At 47.7% G+C, this 21,521-nt stretch overlaps 2 long non-coding RNA genes across 2 annotated transcripts; both read right to left on the reverse strand.

Annotated features, from left to right (window-relative positions):
• Nucleotides 1-11,593: 11,593 nt before the first annotated feature.
• LOC141969287 (uncharacterized) lies at nucleotides 11,594-13,251 on the reverse strand. The gene is made up of 3 exons (XR_012635022.1): nucleotides 12,507-13,251; nucleotides 11,930-12,097; nucleotides 11,594-11,606 (listed from the first exon to the last, which is right to left on the reverse strand). It is a non-coding gene; the product is annotated as an uncharacterized LOC141969287 (long non-coding RNA).
• A 4,590-nt stretch (nucleotides 13,252-17,841) lies between these two features.
• LOC141969362 (uncharacterized) lies at nucleotides 17,842-18,928 on the reverse strand. The gene is made up of 3 exons (XR_012635041.1): nucleotides 18,742-18,928; nucleotides 18,187-18,354; nucleotides 17,842-17,863 (listed from the first exon to the last, which is right to left on the reverse strand). It is a non-coding gene; the product is annotated as an uncharacterized LOC141969362 (long non-coding RNA).
• Between the last annotated feature and the right edge of the window lie 2,593 nt (nucleotides 18,929-21,521).

A 21,521-nucleotide genomic window follows, 5' to 3' on the forward strand; every position in this document is an offset into this window, starting at 1 on the left:
AGATATACAGAGAAATACCGCTAGATGGTCAAGGAGCAAGCCCGCCGCGTGTATAGCAACCCCCAAAAACCAGAAGCGAAAGTAAAAAGGCTCCACCCCTGGACCTGACGTCAGCATGGTATGAATAACCCGGCTGGAGATCCCTTCCCCCTCTCTCTCTGCTGGAAAAAAAAAAAACCAAACCAAAAAACCAACAACTTGACTCTATCTTAACTAAACCAGGACACTTAGCTAATCCTCCTCCTAGATGGCTCTTATTTACACTGTCCTGTGACTATTAAGAAATTGGCCAAGTCATCAAACACATAAGGTGTTTGCGTCACACCCATGTATGGCCTTCTATATACTCTTCCTCCCGAAAATGATGTCGCTTCTAGACAATAAAATCTTCCGTGCATATATCTGCACCCTTACCATGTCCTGAAAACACATGGGTGTGTTTGTCTGAGTTAATTGTCTGGGTGGTCACAGCACACACACTTGCTATAATGCTCACTGTATTTCTCTGTCTTCAGCCACAGGCTTTGAAGGATCTGCAGCGGGTTCAGTCTCACTTTTGAGTCTTTGTACTCATTTCTGCCAGTGCCAGACTGGGGAGGCATTTTCTTCAGAGCAGGGCTATCTGCATGGCATGAAAACAAGAAAATAAGGAGGTCCAGGGATAGACAGAAGTACTGATGTGTTGACACCTATGTTGTTTCATTGTTAGCATACTACCTGGTGTAGCTTGGCCCAGCATTCTTTTAAATCATGTCTAGTTACAACTCGGGTGATAGCACAGTCCAGAGACTGTTTCCAAAGGATGGCAACAATGAGGCTGGTCTCTTTCTTGGGGAAAGTTAACCATGTGGACAGGAACCATCTCTACCACTTGCTCTTGCAGCCACAGAATGGGCCCTTGCCCATTGTGATTTGTTAAGGCAGATGTAAGCTTTGGACCTGGTTCAACTCAGAAAGCCCTTCTCATCAGTTTGGGGTTTGGGTCAAGCTGAGTGATGTAAGATATTTCCATAAAGCTGAGGGATTAGGGAGAGATGTCAAGAAGACCATGTTGAATAGCAGAGGAACTGGAACACATCAGGAAATTTTTTGTTGTTGTTTAGAAAAAATAATGGTGGAAAGACAGTCTTCTATTCATTGTTCAGAGAAAGGTTTCTCTTGGTGTATAGCCGTAACAGAGCTTACTACATTTCCTTACGTTTAATGTGAAGAGTAACAGGAAGGCACAGCAACAACTGTTCCACCATAATTTTTGATAACAGAGTACTCTGACTTGCCACTGCCAGAAAAGTTCTGTAGATCCCACAGACCTTCTGATACAGCTCTTGTGACAGGCCCGGTCTCCTTACCATCTACCTTTCCAAAGCTTGTTTCAAATAGCCTTAATGCATTGTACCAGCACTGGGATCATTAGAACCGGGAAAGAAGAAAAATGAATAACATCAACAATACTTTTTCAACAGCTAGTGTTTGTATTGACATCCATGCATCTTTAAAATCGCCACAGAAACCACATTCTGTTATGAGCAGGTATTTTACCACACCTAGGAAGCTGAAGAAGCAAATTAACTTTGGGACACTTGACACATTCTCAACTCCTTAGTATATATGAAAGGACTAGCAGTGTGCTCACAAAGGCATGGACATCATCCCTTTCTTACTGGGAGTACAGCTATGAATAGTATGAAATTTAGTGATGTGGTTCCTTGTAAAATACAGCAATACAACAAAAAAGTAACAAAAATCTAATGATAATTTCCCTTCAGCAAAAGATTGGATAAAATTTCTAGGTGAGATTGAAAGGGGTGCTTTAAATAAAAGAAGTTAAATCATTGATGAAGTGTACTTTAACTATACAAGAAGCTTAGCATCCTAAGGAGAAACAGTTTGTGATGGCATGAAAAACAGGTTTAGGTAAAGGAGCGGAGCTAGTCCTTGTTGTAATTCAAATAATCTTTGAGAAACACATAGCATGGGATTAATCTTAAAGTCAGAATAAAAGAGATGTTTATTCTGGCTGGGATTTATCTTATCTGAATTTCGGTTTTGATTCATTTGCCCACCCAAAGGAATCTAGTTCCATTTACCCAGGTAACCTCAACCTGGCACACCTTTAGTGCCCATGTTTCATACCTGCCAGCCTCCTCTGAATGTTAAATATACTAAGGTGTCTCAGTTGCCACTCGTTACTTATTACTGGGCAGCTTAATTGAGCCTTGAAGTGTACGAAGTTATATGAGATCTTAGCCGATACAGTCAATGGAGTCTAAAGAACCTTTCAACCAACTAAACGAAGGTGCCATTTTAGATGATTACTGACCCCAACGGACGCTTAAACGTCCAATCTTCAAATAGTCACCTGCATGTTGGTATTTAAATTTCTCACTATCTTTAACAAACTCCACCTCTCATTTCCCTCTGAAGACATTTAAAAGTTGTTCTTTGACCATTGTGATATTAAAAAGGTAAAGGGAAAAAGAAGACAGAAGGTGAGAGAGCATATATCTAACTGCTGCAAGGCATACTATTAAAAGCAAAAACTACCTAATATCATAACACTGATATTTACCAGCCATCTTCCCCAGCCCCTGAGTCCTGAGGATCCCAGTGATGTGACCCATGACCCAGGGTTCCATCCATCAAACCAGTCTGTCGGTTGAAGAAGTTCTCTGGTCCTGTTGATGATCTCCTTCATCTTGGCACAGGTCTCCTCTGGAGAGGTGGTGGCGTTGTGGATGGGGATGCAGCGTTCTCCCCCAGTCAGACTCAGCACACCGCACAGTCCGTGTTCCTTCAGCAATGCCAGCCAGATTCTGCAACACCATCTTAGATGCTTGTTGGGTCTCCACCTTTAATTCCCTAAAGGCATATCTTGTTCAGTTATTTAGTACATATAATTGCTAAGTTAAATTTTCTAAAACTATTTGAGGTTATACAGTCACATTAGCAGGTCTATAAGGATTTAAATGGGAATATAATTTAATATTCAGGAACAACTCATTAATGCTTAATTTGTGGAATCAGACCCCTCCAGCTAGTTTTTGATTACTTCATCTTGCTGTTGGTGCGTGTGGTGCTGTTAGGACCACATACAGTTATACGCGCTAGCACTGTAACTGGTTAGATCCCCAAACCTGTTTGGTATTTGCCAGGACCAGTGTGCAGTCATGGGTGACTCACAGGCTTTTCTAATTTTGGAGGCGATTCCCAATAAGGTAACTTAAGGCACAACTCTGCCTTAGCCTTCTAATAAGTGGACTCATTAAATGTACCTGTAAAATTTCCTGGATATAGATACCACTGTTGATTGTAATTGATTGGCAATGATTTATTTCACACCCAGCAGGTATGATTCCACAATTCTCCCACATGACATTTGACAGAGCCTCATCAATTCCCGTGACGTTTTGGAACACCTGGGTTAAATCTGCAGAACCAGTGCAGTGAGATTGACTGGGTTTATGGTGAATTTCAAGCCATCTCTGGCAGACGTTGGTAATGTTATGTTCCAAATGTCCATGAATCCTCCTATTAGGGCCCAGGATAGACTGGGGGAGTCTCCCCATGGTCCCACCACTGCAAGGACAAAGATTGAACACCAGGCTTCCCAAAACATCTTTTCCATATAATAATGAAGGCAAATTACAAATAACAACTAGTCAATAATGCCTGTAACTATTGAAAAAGCTAAAAGTAACATAGGTCCCCTGTCATCTAGGATCAACGCTCTATAAAACAAATATTTACATTACAAAACAATAATAGTTAGAAAGAAGGGACAATCCACGTGGTATTGATATGGTATTCTTTCCCATGGGCATCAGTAGTCACCCATGATCAAATACTGATGGGAGTTTTTAGGGTTAGGGGTACTTGCCCCACAGTGGGCAAGCCTACTAGAGCAGGTTGTCCAGGATAATGGAGCGGGTTTGCAGGGTCTTGAGTCTCTTTTTTCCCAGCGAGTATGGATGGAGGCTTAGGACAGAACGCAGTAAATCGTGGGCATCCCACGGGCTGTTTACCCTTATTACCACATCTGGAACCTGTTGTGACCATCCCTGTTTGTGGGGTTTTAGGGCCTGCTTTAGAAGTCCATTGGTGTGTTCCAAAATCCCATTCACATGGGGATAGCATGAAATATGGAAAATCCATTGAATTCCTTCATCTCAAGTCCACTCTTGAACCACCCCAGCAGTAAATTGACTCCCAATGTCTGATATGTTCAGTTGAGTTTAGGCAAGCAGCTGAACCAGTGTTTTAACCCCTTCACCATATTTTCTGCACTTCCTCAAGATACAGCTTCTGCTTGGGTTAGGCCCAACATGATTTGCACCCCCGCCAATACATAGCATTTTCCCTCAGAGAGCCGGAAAGCACCAATATAATCGAACTGCCAGATATCCCATAGTCCCTTGCTGTCCCTTAGGTGTAGGGGTTGGTTCTTAAGAGGGTTGTGCTCCCCAGCGGAGTACACCATCCGTGTTTCCGTCATCCACCATGCCACAATCCACCATCTTTCGTCCACCATCCACCTTCTCACCACCCAACATCCACCATCCATGACCACACAATCACCCATCCAGCATCCACCATCCATCTTCCCACCACTCACCATCTACCTTCACACCAAACAACATAAACCATCCCCCTTCCCACTGTCCACCATCTACCATCACGCAATCCACCATGCACGATCCACCATCCCACAACACACCATCAAACATCTACCATGCAACAATATACCATCCACAAGCCACCATCCACCATCTCACAATCCACCACCCAACATTTACCATCCACCTTGCCACCTTATACCATCCAGCATCCCACAATCCACCATGCCACAATCTACCATTTTTCATCCACCTTCCCACAATCCACCATCTGCCGTCCACCATCCACCTTCCCAGTATCCACCCTCCAGCATCCCACCACCATCCACCTCCCAACCATCCACCATCCATCATCTACCATCTGACAATCTACCCTCCACTATCTTCCTTCCAACTATCCACCTTCCCACCAACACCATCCATGATCCACCATCTCACAATTCACCATCCAATTTCCCACCATCCACCATCCCACAATTCACCTTCCCATAACCCACCATTCCACAATCCACCATCATCCTTCCACTTGTTGAGGAAGGCAGCTGGTCTGCTAACAACCTGATTGAAGAAGAGTTTGACCTGACAAGATTCAGGTGTACCCTTGAAAAAAGGGAAGCTTTGCTTCAAGCAAATAACTTTCAAGGAGCTGATGACTACACAGCAGGATGAAGTAAGCAGGGAGGAAACTGACAAAGGTTATCCAATGAGAATGTTAAAAACAGCTTTTTGACCAACTATATTGTGACACTGTGGCACCTGAAATATATAAAAATGCATGCTTTTAGTAATAAAAAATCTGGCCACTTACCCATGTGAGCGTGTGTGTCACTTTGTCTCTACAGTGACATCTGGTGACCCTGATGCACGACGACGACGCACAACGACAACGTGCAACAAGGCCGAGATTGAGACTTGGAAGGACGTGATTTGGGATTTGCAACTTATCACAAGTGGGCTGCAGGACAATGTGCAGTGGAGACGGAGCCCAGTGAAGCTGAGAGCAGTGGGAATCTGCTCGATCCGGACCTGAACTTTGACACCTAGGAAGGTGAGCCACTGGGAAAGGGACTATAGCCATGGGACAGCATTTAACAAAAGAAGAGGCAAAAATACTGTCCACATGGAAAGCATTACTTAAATGTAAGGGTGTTAAGACTAGTGAACACGGGCTAAGGTGAATGCTTGCTTGGAGTAAAAGGCACGTATTTGAAGCAACAGCTGCCACAGCATTTAGTATATCAGCATGGCAGGCAGTAGGGCAAAAATCATGGGATGAAATTTCTAAAGGGTCAAAAGAAGCAGCAGAATTGGTTACTACTTGGCAACTGCTGAGTGAGACTCTAAAAGAATGAAAAGCAGAACGGGACAGTAAGGAAAGGGACCTACAGGCAGGAACTGCTGAGACAAAAGAAACATGCTCTGTTAACGAAAAATGCTCTGATCAAGACTGACATAGAAACTGTAACCGAGCAACTGGGAGTGTTACAACTCCCTGCAGAGCCTGATTTGCCTAATTCTTCAGCTAAAGATCTAAATAAGAAACTAAACAAATCCTCCAGTAATCCATCACCTGCCGATCAGACTAAAGTTGTGAACACCTGGAAGTCATCAAAAGACTATTCCCAGCAGCCAGAAGAATTTGCTGATAAAGGCAAACCTACTGTACCCAGTACCCACTCTGTGGGAAAAGAGGAGTTCCAGTTACCTCACTTCTCTTCCATTAATCATATGCACGTTCCTTTACCAAATCATGAGGATAAATGCTCGCTGTAGCCCACTCAAGTTAAAGATTGTTCCGCTGTGTCCTCTGTAGCAGGCAAAAAACCCTGCACAGGCTTTGTCAAACATCGCTCATGACGACCTTCTCCGCCTCCACCTAGTCGATATCAGACCCCTAGTCAGCAGTTACAGATGATGAAACAAAGCTCTAACTTTACAGAACTTACTGCACCCCCTGCGGAGGAAGAGATAGAAACAGAATCAACAGTGAATCCCTCTCAGATCCCTTTGTGTTTCTTGGGGGAACAGTACCGATGAGGAGGAGGGAGGAGCAGGTGCAGTACAAAATGCAACTGCAGCGTTACAGATTGCAGACCCTGACCGAGTCAGCAAATCCGCCCTCCCATGGACTTTGCCCCCTGATATTGTGACTGTTACGCCTCGTCACCCTGCTCGGCTTTGGGTGCAGGTGAGAAAGAAAGCGGCCGAGTGGAAAACTGGGATCTAGTTGAGAAACTCGACCCCTGTTGTCAGAAAACTCACAGTGGTACCGGGGCCCCAAGAGCATTTCCTGTTTATAAGGCAGCGGCTGGCACTAATCAACATGAGGAACACAATCCTATCTCATGGAAGGTAGTGCAAGATTTGCAAACAAAATCAGCACAGTTTGGTATTAACTCTCCTGAGGTTATGCAGTTAAGTAGAATCATCAGAACTGACTTGTTATGTCCTTATGATATTACTCATCTTCCACAAGTGTTATTTCTGCCTATACAGCTTATGGCGGTTCAGTCTAACTGGAGGCAAATGTCTCGAGCCGTTGAGACTAATAATACAGGACTGCCACTGGATGAACCACAGCTTGGCGTTTGTGAAGATGCTTTACTAGGAGAAGGACTGTTTACTAATCCTCAATTACAGGGACATGGCACCCCCTTATCTGAGAACAATCCCAACAATTAGGAATTAAATACCTTAAAAAGAAACATGGAGCTAGCAGCTCCAAGCAGAAATATGTTACTTATCCGGCAGGGACACAGAGAACCTTTTTGCAGTTTGTTGAAAAAATTTCTGCTGCTTTAGAAAAATAAGACGACGATTATGGACTGTGGCAGATGTTGTGTAAGCAAGTCGCAAAAGATAATGCTAATGAAGACTGCCAAAAAATTATGGAAGCCATGGCTGGAGATTCCTCTATACCTGATGTGGTTGCTGCCTCCTCTAAATTTGGCACTGTGGAGCACAAAATTGAAGCACCAGCTATGGCCATGAAGGCTAAATCCGCTCTCGAGGGCTTTGGATGTGGGAAGGAGGGACATGTTAAAACAAACAGCCCTGCCAAAAAAAACACCTCCAAGGAACTCCTCCAGCAATTCCAGAGGACTAACGTGAAGCCACTGTGGAAAAATAGGGCACTTTGCCAAACAATATCGGACCAAATTTCATGTCAGCGGACAATCTCAGGGAAACGGCAAGAAGAGAGTGAGAGGACAAGTGAGGACAAAAATTCAATCCAGCAACCATTTCCTGAGAGACATTCCTGGCAGAGCCATCTTCAAATATCATTGGATGGATGGAAATCCTGCTTCAAGCCATCTGGGAGCAGATGCAAGTCACTCAGGAGAGGAGAAGAACCACCAAGCGCTGGAGGTGCTGGAGAGCATCCCTGCAGAAAGGGATGCAGGGGCGCTGGCTGACAGCAGGCTCAGTGCCAGCCAGCAGCGTGCGCCCTGGCAGCCAAGAGGGCAAACGGCACCCGGGGCTGCATCAAAGACGGCAGAAGCAGCCGGGCAAAAGAGGGGATTATCCCGCTGTAGTCAGCGTTGGTGCGGCCTCACCTCGAGTGCTGCCGTCAGTTCTGGGCCCCACCATCTGAGAAGGATGTGAAGGTCCTTGAATGTGTCCAGAGGAGGGCAACCAAGCTGGTGAAAGGCCTGGAAGGAATGTCCGGTGAGGAGCAGCTGGGGACTTGGCGTTTGTCTAGCTTGGGGAGGAGGAGGCTGAGGGGGGACCTCATTGCTCTCTACAGCTTCCTGAGGAGAGCAAGGGCAGGGGGAGGTGCTGAGCTCTTCTCCCTGGTGTCCAGGGAGAGGCTGTGTGGGAACGCTTCCAAGCTGCACGCGGGGAGCTTGAGGGTGGACATTAGCATGCATTTCTTTACCAGCACTCTAGGGGAATGCCATTAGTACAGCCAGAGTTCGTTCTCTCAGGATGTGCTATTTCAGCACCTCTTGGCCTGGCCGGGCCCATGCAAAGAGGAAGGCATGCTCTGAGGATGCACTGCCTTGGAGTGCTTCGTTTCCAAGCGTGACTCACAAGGCAGGTTTTAGCTGATCGAGTAGATAGGGTTGCAAGTCCTGGCTCCTGACAGGCTGTCTTCTTCCTAACAGCCTCTGGAGAGGGGGCACTCCTGGCAAGGAAACTCGTCTCTAGCCTCCCTCTGCCTGCTGCTCCAGCAGAGCCACGTCTGCACAAGGGCGAGGGCCTGTCTCTTCACACCTGGCTGGCATCAAAATGTTGGGATGCTTTCACTGAGTCGACAGAGCCTGGCAGCTTTCTGCCCTCGTTTCACTACTTTTGCAGACCGATTTAGGACCAGGCATGTGCTGGAGGATTGTTTTGGATCGTGCCGTTTATTAATTTAAAAGAAAACCTCAAAAAGCAGCTGAATAAGCGCAGCAGGAACTTCACCCCCCCACCATTGCAGGTGGTTTCAGCTGTGCCCAGCACATGGCCACCAAGGGCAGGGACAGCCCCGGGGCCTCCTGGGCACAGCGACTGCCTCGGGGCCAGCACCCCAAAGGCTTCCTCCAAAGGGGGCTGGGCGGGGCTGCGCATGGGGGGCCCTGTCAGTCACCCCCAGGTCACAGTGCCACCCCCATGGCACAGTGCCAACCAGCCCCATGTCACAATGCCACCCCTGGCAACGCAGCAGTTGCCGTGCGCCGGGGCAGTGAAAAAGGGGGCACCCGCCAGTGTCCAGCTGCCAGAGCTGCCCCGGGGACATCCGAGAGGAAGCCCTTGAGGAGAGGATGGGATTAATGGCAGGGGGCTGAGGGAAGAAGACTGCAGCCTGGTCGAGGCTGCTGGAGGTTCTCTCACGCAAGGCCAGCTCCTGGCAGGGCCACCACAAATCTCATTGCATGGATGGATGGATGGAAATCCTGCTTCAAGCCCTCCGGGAGCAGATGCAAGTCCCTCAGGAGAGGAGAAGAACCACCAAGCGCTGGAGGTGCCCCAGGCTCTCAGGCCGTTTCCGCTGGAGAGCCGTGGCCAGACCCAGGGAGTGCCGCCGTGAGGAGCACTGCAGAGCTCACCGGCCTCCTCCCCTGCGGAGCCAGGGGCAGCAGCCGTAAGCAATGGGACGGATGCAGGGATGTTGCCAGGGCTCCCAGTGCTTTGGAGCGCCCGCTAGACAGGCACAGGAAAGATTCTTGCCCCCAAGGTCGATCAGGCCGGGAGCATCTGACCACTCCTGGAAGCCCCTGAGATGGCTCCAGGCTGAGGGAGAACAGGGCTTGGGCATCTCCTGGGAGGCGTGACCAGCCTGTGGGACGCGGAGGCAGGTCTTGCTCACCTGCTCAGGGAGTAGCCGATCGCCATTGCTGGGGTCAGGAAGGAATTTTCCCCCGGGGCACATTGGCGCTGGCCCCCGGGGGTTTTTTGCCTTCCTCTGCAGCACTGAGCATGACCACTTGTCAGGGCTCCTCCGGTCCCTTTTGGCCGGGTCACTGCCTGCTGCTCGTGCACCACGAAGGTGGCCTCTCGTGCCCTGCAGCTGGGGGGAGGAAGGCTTTTTTTCCCCCACGGTGGGCTAGCCAGTGTCCCTGGGGGTTTTTTGCCTTCCTCTGCAGCGCTGAGCACGGCCCCTGGCCAGGGCTCCTTTGGGCCATGCTGGCCAGGTGCCTGCTGCTCCTGCTCCACCAAGATGGCCCTCGTGCCCCGCATCCGGGGGGAGGAACCTTTCTGGACTCCCAGGGTGGGCCCTAGGGTGCCCACCAGGGCTTGCTGCTTGTCCTCTGTAGCACTGAGCACAGTCCCACGTCAGGGCTCCTCTGAAATTAGGTGCAGGAACCTTTGGGGGGTTTTTGGATGCCAAGAGGAGAATTCATGTGAAAAGACTTCACAAGCCTTGCCAACTGCAATACTTTGGAAAATAACACGCACCTCCTGCTCGAGAGCTCCTCCTCTTTTCAAAGGCTGGCATCGGTCCTGCTCCTCCTCCTTCAGAGGCTCCCTCTTCAGGAAACAGGCACTACCCGGCCTGCTTTCCTGCTGACTCTTTGTCATCCTATAGTCAAACGTGGCATCGATCACTGTCTGACCTTACAGAAGGAAAAAAAGGAGTTTCTGAATTCGAGAGTAAAACTAATGAGAAATATCAAAAAAATACCCAAAGACTTATAAAAAAAGGTATAAAATAATTCCAAAAATACAATTATAATAATACAATTATAAAAATTATAAAAATTATAAAAATAACATTTTAAACATAACATGATAAAAATAATTATAAAAATAATTACAAACAAGGGGCAGGAAATTTTTTGGGGTTTTTTGGGTGCCAAGATGAGAATTCATGTGAGAAGACTTCACAAGCCTTGCCAAGTGCAATACTTTGGAAAATACCACGCACCTCCTGCTCGAGAGCTCCTCCTCTTTTCAAAGGCTGGCATCGGTCCTGCTCCTCCTCCTTCAGATGCTCCCTCTTCTGGAAACAGGCACTACCCGGCCTGCTTTCCTGCTGACAGTTACGTGGCTCTGATCATAGTCTGTCCTTACAGACCGAAACAAACAACTGAGAAAAACGAGAGGGAAACTAATGAGAAAAAGAATATAAAAAACCAAGAATAACAAATCAAGAGCAAAAATAATCCTAAAAATAGCCATTCAAAGTGTTATAAAAATAGGGATAAAATAATTCCAAAAACACAGTTATAAAAATATAAATATATCATTCTAAAAATAACACTATAAAAATAATGATAAAAAGAATTTCAAAGAAGGTGCAGGAACGTCTGGGGGTTTTTTGGATGCCTAGGTGAAAATTCATGTGAAAAGATTTCACAAGCCTTGGCAAGTATAATACTTTGGAAAATACCACGCACCTCCTGCTCGAGAGCTCCTCCTCTTTTCAAAGGCTGGCATCGGTCCTGCTCCACCTCCTTCAGATGCTCCCCCTTCAGGAAACAGGCACTACCCGGCCTGCTTTCCTGCTGACTCTTTGTCATCCCATAGTCAAACGTGGCATTGATCGTACTCTGTCCTTACAGACTGAAACATTTAGAAACACAAGAGCAAAACTAATGATGAATATAAAAACCCAGGAAAAAGAATAACAAATCAAGAGAAAAAATAATTCTAAAAATAGCCATTCAAAGAATTATAAAAATAGGTATAAAAGAATTCCAAATATACCATTATAAATAGAGAAAAAGAGAACTACAAAAATACCATGATAAAAATAATTACAAAAATAATTTCAAAGAAGGTGCAGGAACGTCTGGGGGTTTTTTGGATGCCAAGATGAGAATTCATGTGAGAAGACTTCCCAAGCCTTGCCAAGTGTATGTAATACTTTGGAAAATACCCCGCACCTCCTGCTCGAGAGCTCCTCCTCTTTTCAAAGTGTCTGATCTCTCCTGCTCCTCATTCTTCAGATTCTCGCTCTTCAGGAAACAGGGACTACCTCAGGGCCTGCTTTCCTGCTGCCACTTTGTCATCCAAAGTCAAACGCGGCATGGATCATAGTTCTTTCTTACAGACTGAAACAAAGAAGTTAGAAACACCAGAGCAAAGCTAATGATAAAAAGAATACAAAAACCCCTATCACAACCATAAAAAATAAAGAGCAAAAATTCAAAGAAAAATAGCCATTCAAATCGTTGTAAAAATAATGACAGGATATGCAAAACAGAATACAAAAATATTAAAATATCATTTTAAAAACAGAAAAAGATAATTATCAAAATTTAAAAACATCTTTTAAAAAATAATTCTAAACTAGGTTTACAGAACAGTTTACTTCTAAACAGGAACGTTTGGGGATTTTTGTATGCCAAGATGAAAATTCATGTGAAAATAGTTCATTCCCCCAAAAAGAGAGAAAAGTCACTTTCTTCAAACTTTGCAGTTTGCTCTCAAGAGCACCTTCTTGCTGCATCCGTCACTTACCTGCTTTCCTCTTCCCGGCAAAGATTCCTCTTAACCAGAGCATTCATGCCTCTGCCCCTCCACACGACGCAGGGCAGTCGTGACTTTCTGTGGCCCTCCCTTCCCTTTGCCAGGCTTCCAGTGAAGGTTTTTCAAGCTAAACCGAGGATCGCCTCAGCCCGCGCCTGGCTACACATGTGCACCACGTTAATGCTTGTGAGCATCTGCTCTGAAACGGGCCGAGAAAAATACAGTAAAATCCTGTTAGCGCTTGGAACCTTTGTGATGGCTGTCCTCGAAGGTGGCTTTAGAGCTGAAAGAGTCCGGACCTTTCCGGCAAATAACGGTCTCCTTGGGAGGGAAGGGAAATAGGGAAGGGAAAGGTGCTTCAGCTGCAAGAGACCTCACTTCCCTTTGCTCCAAGCAGACGGGACGCAAGTCCTGCACTTCTCCAGGTTTACAGGGCTGCTGCAGGAAATACTCTCCTGTAATTCCTGCCAGTGTCACGGAAAGAACTCTGCAGCTGCACCATTTGCACCTCCCTGTCTGGATTCACAAAGAAATCATGTGGTAATTCCTAAGAGCTATGAAGACGAATCAGAAAATCACACCGAAGAAACTAACAATCACAGCACAACCACATGGTCACAGAAAGAAGGAAAGAGGGGCTCAGCTCTTGGAAGTTGTTCCGACGCATCATGCTTGTATACTAATCCTCTGTCTGAGAGATCAACAGCAGAGTAAATTCTCTTCCCACGACCTGACTATGAGAGGACCCAAACTATTCTACTTTATCAATCAGGTAACGTCTAACCAGTTCCTTCCAAGGCATCATCCTGAGGAAGAAAAGAACAAGATTTCAGGCACGGGATATGATTAGAGGGAAGGAAGATTTCTTGAAATGAAAAGAGAAGAAAAAAAGAAGCCTGGAACAAAACCCTTGAGAGAGCTTCTAAAGAACAGGGAGCATGTCAAAGGCAGATGAAACATGGAACCAGAAACCAGACTATTGTTACTTCTCTGAGACTAGAACAAACTACCACTAGACAGATTATTTAAAGGTGACAAAAGTGCTTTTTCCACATTGCAAATAAATAGTTAGCAAGGTAAATGCCTCAGTGCGTGCGTCTCTTTCTATTTATTGCATGATTTTTTCACAAGTCTTTGTCTCATACCAGTAAAGAATTAAAGCAGTGGCCCAACGTGCCTTCTGAAACCAAAACCTTGCATTCCAGCACGTCCAAGTTCCTCGCACAAGCACTGTGAAAGCGGTGAACTAAACAGCGACTTACGCTAGAGTCAGGATAAGCTACTGATATGACAAGTTCTGGCAACAGGAAAATGTCCCCTACCTTTCTTCCCCATCTGTGAACACGCTACGCCTGGTAGAAGCCAGCCCTGCTGTGAGCAGGAGCTTGGGATCATTTTCAAAGCACGTTAACCTGTGCACATTGAGATTGGTTGTATCCTGCAGGGGAGGCGGGCTGGAAACTTAGAAAAAGGAAAAAAAAACCCAACAAAACAACACTAAACCCCAAAGTTAAAAAAGGCATTGTAAGAAGGGAAGCAAAGCTTGAAAGGCCACCCTCGGCACATGGCGCTGCCAGTCCCTTCTCCTGGTACAGCAACGAGCAGCTTGCAGGCATCAGCTAGCAGGCACCAGGGACAGGTGGTGCCTTTGCTGCCAGGTGGAGAGAAGGCTGAAACACATCACTGAGAGAACTGAAGACAGAGATTTGTCTGTTTCTCGGTCAGAATGAGCCTGGGATACACAGAGCTTTAGCACCTTGTTTCTGCAATTGTCTTCAAAGTCGACACATGATGGTGCTGCAGAGCAGCCCTGGCTAAACAGTCCCCAGAAACTGTCTGCAAGAGGGGTTTCCACTGAGCTGCCACTGCACTAGTCCTAAGGGTGTTAGCACCATTAGAGGCTAACAAAAGCCTGTGGGTGTTTGACAGGACATGATTTCAGAGTGACCTGTCTTTCACCTGGGCTAACAACTTTCTATCAGAGAGGCTTAGGAGATAAAAGCGGAGGAAAACCAATAGAGTTTCCTCTTCTTGACCAGTAGCGAGTTTGTCAAGGGTACCAAACTGGGAGGTGCTGATGGCTCTCTTGAAGGACAGGAGGCCTTGCAGAAGGATCGAGACAGATTGGAGCACTGGCCAGTCATCGATGGGGTGAAATTTAACAACTCCCAAGACCGGATTTTGCACCTGGCACGGCGCTATGGCAGGCACAAGCATACCTGGGAGAGGAGTGGCTGGAGAGCATCCCTGCAGAAAGGGATGCAGGGGCGCTGGCTGACGGCAGGCTCAGTGCCAGCCAGCAGCGTGCGCCCTGGCAGCCAAGAGGGCAAACGGCACCCGGGGCTGCATCAAAGACGGCAGAAGCAGCCGGGCAAAAGAGGGGATTATCCCGCTGTAGTCAGCGTTGGTGCGGCCTCACCTCGAGTGCTGCCGTCAGTTCTGGGCCCCACCATCTGAGAAGGATGTGAAGGTCCTTGAATGTGTCCAGAGGAGGGCAACCAAGCTGGTGAAAGGCCTGGAAGGAATGTCCGGTGAGGAGCAGCTGGGGACTTGGCGTTTGTCTAGCTTGGGGAGGAGGAGGCTGAGGGGGGACCTCATTGCTCTCTACAGCTTCCTGAGGAGAGCAAGGGCAGGGGGAGGTGCTGAGCTCTTCTCCCTGGTGTCCAGGGAGAGGCTGTGTGGGAACGCTTCCAAGCTGCACGCGGGGAGCTTGAGGGTGGACATTAGCATGCATTTCTTTACCAGCACTCTAGGGGAATGCCATTAGTACAGCCAGAGTTCGTTCTCTCAGGATGTGCTATTTCAGCACCTCTTGGCCTGGCCGGGCCCATGCAAAGAGGAAGGCATGCTCTGAGGATGCACTGCCTTGGAGTGCTTCGTTTCCAAGCGTGACTCACAAGGCAGGTTTTAGCTGATCGAGTAGATAGGGTTGCAAGTCCTGGCTCCTGACAGGCTGTCTTCTTCCTAACAGCCTCTGGAGAGGGGGCACTCCTGGCAAGGAAACTCGTCTCTAGCCTCCCTCTGCCTGCTGCTCCAGCAGAGCCACGTCTGCACAAGGGCGAGGGCCTGTCTCTTCACACCTGGCTGGCATCAAAATGTTGGGATGCTTTCACTGAGTCGACAGAGCCTGGCAGCTTTCTGCCCTCGTTTCACTACTTTTGCAGACCGATTTAGGACCAGGCATGTGCTGGAGGATTGTTTTGGATCGTGCCGTTTATTAATTTAAAAGAAAACCTCAAAAAGCAGCTGAATAAGGGCATCAGGAAATTCCCCCACCCACCATTGCAGGTGGTTTCAGCTGTGCCCAGGAGGCCCAGGGGCTGTCCCTGCCATTGGTGGCCATGCGCTGGGCAGCACCCCAAAGGCTTCCTCCAAAGGGGGCTGGGCGGGGCTGCGCATGGGGGGCCCTGTCAGTCACCCCCATGGCACAGTGCCACCCCCATGGCACAGTGCCAACCAGCCCCATGTCACAATGCCACCCCTGGCAACGCAGCAGTTGCCGTGCGCCGGGGCAGTGAAAAAGGGGGCACCCGCCAGTGTCCAGCTGCCAGAGCTGCCCCGGGGACATCCGAGAGGAAGCCCTTGAGGAGAGGATGGGATTAATGGCAGGGGGCTGAGGGAAGAAGACTGCAGCCTGGTCGAGGCTGCTGGAGGTTCTCTCACGCAAGGCCAGCTCCTGGCAGGGCCACCACAAATCTCATTGCGTGGATGGATGGATGGAAATCCTGCTTCAAGCCCTCCGGGAGCAGATGCAAGTCCCTCAGGAGAGGAGAAGAACCACCAAGCGCTGGAGGTGCCCCAGGCTCTCAGGCCGTTTCCGCTGGAGAGCCGTGGCCAGACCCAGGGAGTGCCGCCGTGAGGAGCACTGCAGAGCTCACCGGCCTCCTCCCCTGCGGAGCCAGGGGCAGCAGCCGTAAGCAATGGGATGGATGCAGGGATGTTGCCAGGGCTCCCAGTGCTTTGGAGCGCCCGCTAGACAGGCACAGGAAAGATTCTTGCCCCCAAGGTCGATCAGGCCGGGAGCATCTGACCACTCCTGGAAGCCCCTGAGATGGCTCCAGGCTGAGGGAGAACAGGGCTTGGGCATCTCCTGGGAGGCGTGACCAGCCTGTGGGACGCGGAGGCAGGTCTTGCTCACCTGCTCAGGGAGTAGCCGATCGCCATTGCTGGGGTCAGGAAGGAATTTTCCCCCGGGGCACATTGGCGCTGGCCCCCGGGGGTTTTTTGCCTTCCTCTGCAGCACTGAGCATGACCACTTGTCAGGGCTCCTCCAGTCCCTTTTGGCCGGCTTACTGCCCGCTGCTCGTGCACCACGAAGGTGGCCTCTCGTGCCCTGCAGCTGGGGGGAGGAAGGCTTTTTTTCCCCCACGGTGGGCTAGCCAGTGTCCCTGGGGGTTTTTTGCCTTCCTCTGCAGCGCTGAGCACGGCCCCTGGCCAGGGCTCCTTTGGGCCATGCTGGCCAGGTGCCTGCTGCTCCTGCTCCACCAAGATGGCCCTCGTGCCCCGCATCCGGGGGGAGGAACCTTTCTGGACTCCCAGGGTGGGCCCTAGGGTGCCCACCAGGGCTTGCTGCTTGTCCTCTGTAGCACTGAGCACAGTCCCACGTCAGGGCTCCTCTGAAATTAGGTGCAGGAACCTTTGGGGGGTTTTTGGATGCCAAGAGGAGAATTCATGTGAAAAGACTTCACAAGCCTTGCCAACTGCAATACTTTGGAAAATAACACGCACCTCCTGCTCGAGAGCTCCTCCTCTTTTCAAAGGCTGGCATCGGTCCTGCTCCTCCTCCTTCAGAGGCTCCCTCTTCAGGGAACAGGCACTACCCGGCCTGCTTTCCTGCTGACTCTTTGTCATCCTATAGTCAAACGTGGCATCGATCACTGTCTGACCTTACAGAAGGAAAAAAAGGAGTTTCTGAATTCGAGAGTAAAACTAATGAGAAATATCCAAAAAATACCCAAAGACTTATAAAAAAGGGTATAAAATAATTCCAAAAATACAATTATAATAATACAATTATAAAAATTATAAAAATTATAAAAATAACATGATAAAATAATTATAAAAATAATTACAAACAAGGGGCAGGAAATTTTTTGGGGTTTTTTGGGTGCCAAGATGAGAATTCATGTGAGAAGACTTCACAAGCCTTGCCAAGTGCAATACTTTGGAAAATACCACGCACCTCCTGCTCGAGAGCTCCTCCTCGTTTAAAAGGCTGGCATCGGTCCTGCTCCTCCTCCTTCTGATGCTCCCCCTTCAGGAAACAGGCACTACCCGGCCTGCTTTCCTGCTGACTCTTTGTCATCCCATAGTCAAACGTGGCATCGATCATACTCTGTCCTTACAGACTGAAACATTTAGAAACACAAGAGCAAAACTAATGATGAATATAAAAACCCAGGAAAAAGAATAACAAATCAAGAGAAAAAATAATTCTAAAAATAGCTATTCAAAGAATTATAAAAATAGGTATAAAATAATTCCAAATATACCATTATAAATAGAGAAAAATAGAATTATAAAAATACCATGATAAAAATAATTACAAAAAGAATTTCAAAGAAGGTGCAGGAACGTCTGGGGGTTTTTTGGATGCCAAGATGAGAATTCATGTGAGAAGACTTCCCAAGCCTTGCCAAGTGTATGTAATACTTTGGAAAATACCCCGCACCTCCTGCTCGAGAGCTCCTCCTCTTTTCAAAGTGTCTGATCTCTCCTGCTCCTCATTCTTCAGATTCTCGCTCTTCAGGAAACAGGGACTACCTCAGGGCCTGCTTTCCTGCTGCCACTTTGTCATCCAAAGTCAAACGCGGCATGGATCATAGTTCTTTCTTACAGACTGAAACAAAGAAGTTAGAAACACCAGAGCAAAGCTAATGATAAAAAGAATAAAAAATCCCCTATCACAACCATAAAAAATAAAGAGCAAAAATTCAAAGAAAAATAGCCATTCAAATCGTTGTAAAAATAATGACAGGATATGCAAAACAGAATACAAAAATATTAAAATATCATTTTAAAAACAGAAAAAGATAATTATCAAAATTTAAAAACATCTTTTAAAAAATAATTCTAAACTAGGTGCAGGAACGTTTGGGGATTTTTGTATGCCAAGATGAAAATTCATGTGAAAATAGTTCATTCCCCCAAAAAGAGAGAAAAGTCACTTTCTTCAAACTTTGCAGTTTGCTCTCAAGAGCACCTTCTTGCTGCATCCGTCACTTACCTGCTTTCCTCTTCCCGGCAAAGATTCCTCTTAACCAGAGCATTCATGCCTCTGCCCCTCCACACGACGCAGGGCAGTCGTGACTTTCTGTGGCCCTCCCTTCCCTTTGCCAGGCTTCCAGTGAAGGTTTTTCAAGCTAAACCGAGGATCGCCTCAGCCCGCGCCTGGCTACACATGTGCACCACGTTAATGCTTGTGAGCGTCTGCTCTGAAACGGGCCGAGAAAAACACAGTAAATTCCTGTTAGCGCTTGGAACCTTTGTGATGGCTGTCCTCGAAGGTGGCTTTAGAGCTGAAAGAGTCCGGACCTTTCCGGCAAATAACGGTCTCCTTGGGAGGGAAGGGAAATAGGGAAGGGAAAGGTGCTTCAGCTGCAAGAGACCTCACTTCCCTTTGCTCCAAGCAGACGGGACGCAAGTCCTGCACTTCTCCAGGTTTACAGGGCTGCTGCAGGAAATACTCTCCTGTAATTCCTGCCAGTGTCACGGAAAGAACTCTGCAGCTGCACCATTTGCACCTCCCTGTCTGGATTCACAAAGAAATCATGTGGTAATTCCTAAGAGCTATGAAGACGAATCAGAAAATCACACCGAAGAAACTAACAATCACAGCACAACCACATGGTCACAGAAAGAAGGAAAGAGGGGCTCAGCTCTTGGAAGTTGTTCCGACGCATCATGCTTGTATACTAATCCTCTGTCTGAGAGATCAACAGCAGAGTAAATTCTCTTCCCACGACCTGACTATGAGAGGACCCAAACTATTCTACTTTATCAGGTAACGTATAACCGGTTCATTCCAAGGCATCATCCTGAGGAAGAAAAGAACAAGAAAAAGATTTCAGGCACTGGATATGATTAGAGGGAAGGAAGATTTTTGAAATGAAAAGAGAAGAAAAAAAGAAGCCTGGAACAAAACCCTTGAGAGAGCTTCTAAAGAACAGGGAGCATGTCAAAGGCAGATGAAACATGGAACCAGAAACCAGACAATTGTTTCTTCTCTGAGACTAGAACAAACTACCACTAGACAGATTATTTAAAGGTGACAAAAGTGCTTTTTCCACATTGCAAATAAAGAGTTAGCAAGGTAAATGCCTCAATGCGTGCGTCTCTTTCTATTTATTGCATGATTTTTTCACAAGTCTTTGTTTCATACCAGTAAAGAATTAAAGCAGTGGCCCAACGTGCCTTCTGAACCAAAACCTTGCATTCCAGCACGTTCAAGTTCCTCGCACAAGCACTGTGAAAGCGGTGAACTAAACAGCGACTTACGCTAGAGTCAGGATAAGCTACTGATATGACAAGTTCTGGCAACAGGAAAATGTCCCCTACCTTTCTTCCCCATCTGTGAACACGCTACGCCTGGTAGAAGCCAGCCCTGCTGTGAGCAGGAGCTTGGGATCATTTTCAAAGCACGTTAACCTGTGCACATTGAGATTGGTTGTATCCTGCAGGGGAGGCGGGCTGGAAACTTAGAAAAAGGAAAAAAACCACCACTAAACTCCAAAGTTATAAAAGGCATGGTAACAAGGGAAGCAAACAGGAAGGCATGCTCTGAAGATGCAGTGCCCTGGAGTGCTTCGTATCCAAGCGTGACTCAAAATGAAGGTTTTATCTGATCGAGTCGATAGGGTGGCAAGTCCTGGCTCCTGACAGGCTGCCTTCTTCCTAAAATCCTCTGGAGATTCCTCAATGATATACCCCATACTCTACTGAGAGCTGCTGCAGTGCCCTGAGATGCCAGATAGCAGCCACACTCATCCAAGGAAGATAACCAGAATTTTTTTCCTCCCTGATAACACACGCTCTTCTCAGGGATCTGACCAAGGTTCCTCCCAGACAAGTCACAAACTGACCTGACACTGATACAAGGCCCTGAAATCCCAGGTACAGCCCAAGAATTCTCCAAGGAGGACACAGAAATGTTTTTTACCTTCTGGAGACACCTCCTCTCCACCTTCCACCCAGATCTTCTGACAGGCATCTCCTGCTCTCTTCTCTCTTTGGTTTAGGGCCATCACATCGCAGGCAGCAGCCCCTGACACCTCCAAAGTAGACAACCGAGATCTGTTTTCTGCTGTAAAGACAGATTTTGTCTTCAGCATCATCCCACGCTTCCTCATAGGCACGTTCTGGTGTCTTTTCGTGGGGATTTCGCAAGCCTAATCCTGGGTAGCAACCCCAGACTCCTCCAAGGAAGGGACCCAGATGATTTTTCTCCCTGATAATTCACTCTCCTCTCTGGGATGTGACCAGGATTCCTCCCAGACATGCCCCAGACTCTCCTGCACCCTGCTGCAGGGATATCAGATCCAAGGAAGCACCCTCACACTCCTCCAAGGATGCCACCTGAGATATTTCTGACCTCTGACAAACTCTCCCACCTCCACAATCCAACCAAGATCCCTCCCAGGAACGGCCTGCAGTCTTTTCAACTCTGCTTTAGGGAGGCCTAATCCTGGGTAGCAGCCCCAGACTCCTCCAAGGAAGATACCCAGACGATTTTCTCCCTGAAGAATGGTCTATTCTCTGGGATCTGACCAAGATTCCTCCCAGACATGTCCCAGACTGTCCTAAGAGATGCTGCAGTGCCCTCAGACCCCAGGTAGCAGCCCCAGACTCCTCCAAGGAAGATACCCAGACCGATTCTCTCCCTGAAGAATGGTCTATTCTCTGGGATCTGACCAAGATTCCTCCCAGACATGTCCCAGACTGTGCTAAGAGCCGCTGCAGTGGCCTGAGACGCCAGGTAGCAGCCCCAGAATCCTCGAAGGATGATAC

The sequence above is a fragment of the Athene noctua genome, chromosome 22 (assembly GCF_965140245.1).
Source record: "Athene noctua chromosome 22, bAthNoc1.hap1.1, whole genome shotgun sequence".
NCBI lineage: Eukaryota > Metazoa > Chordata > Aves > Strigiformes > Strigidae > Athene > Athene noctua.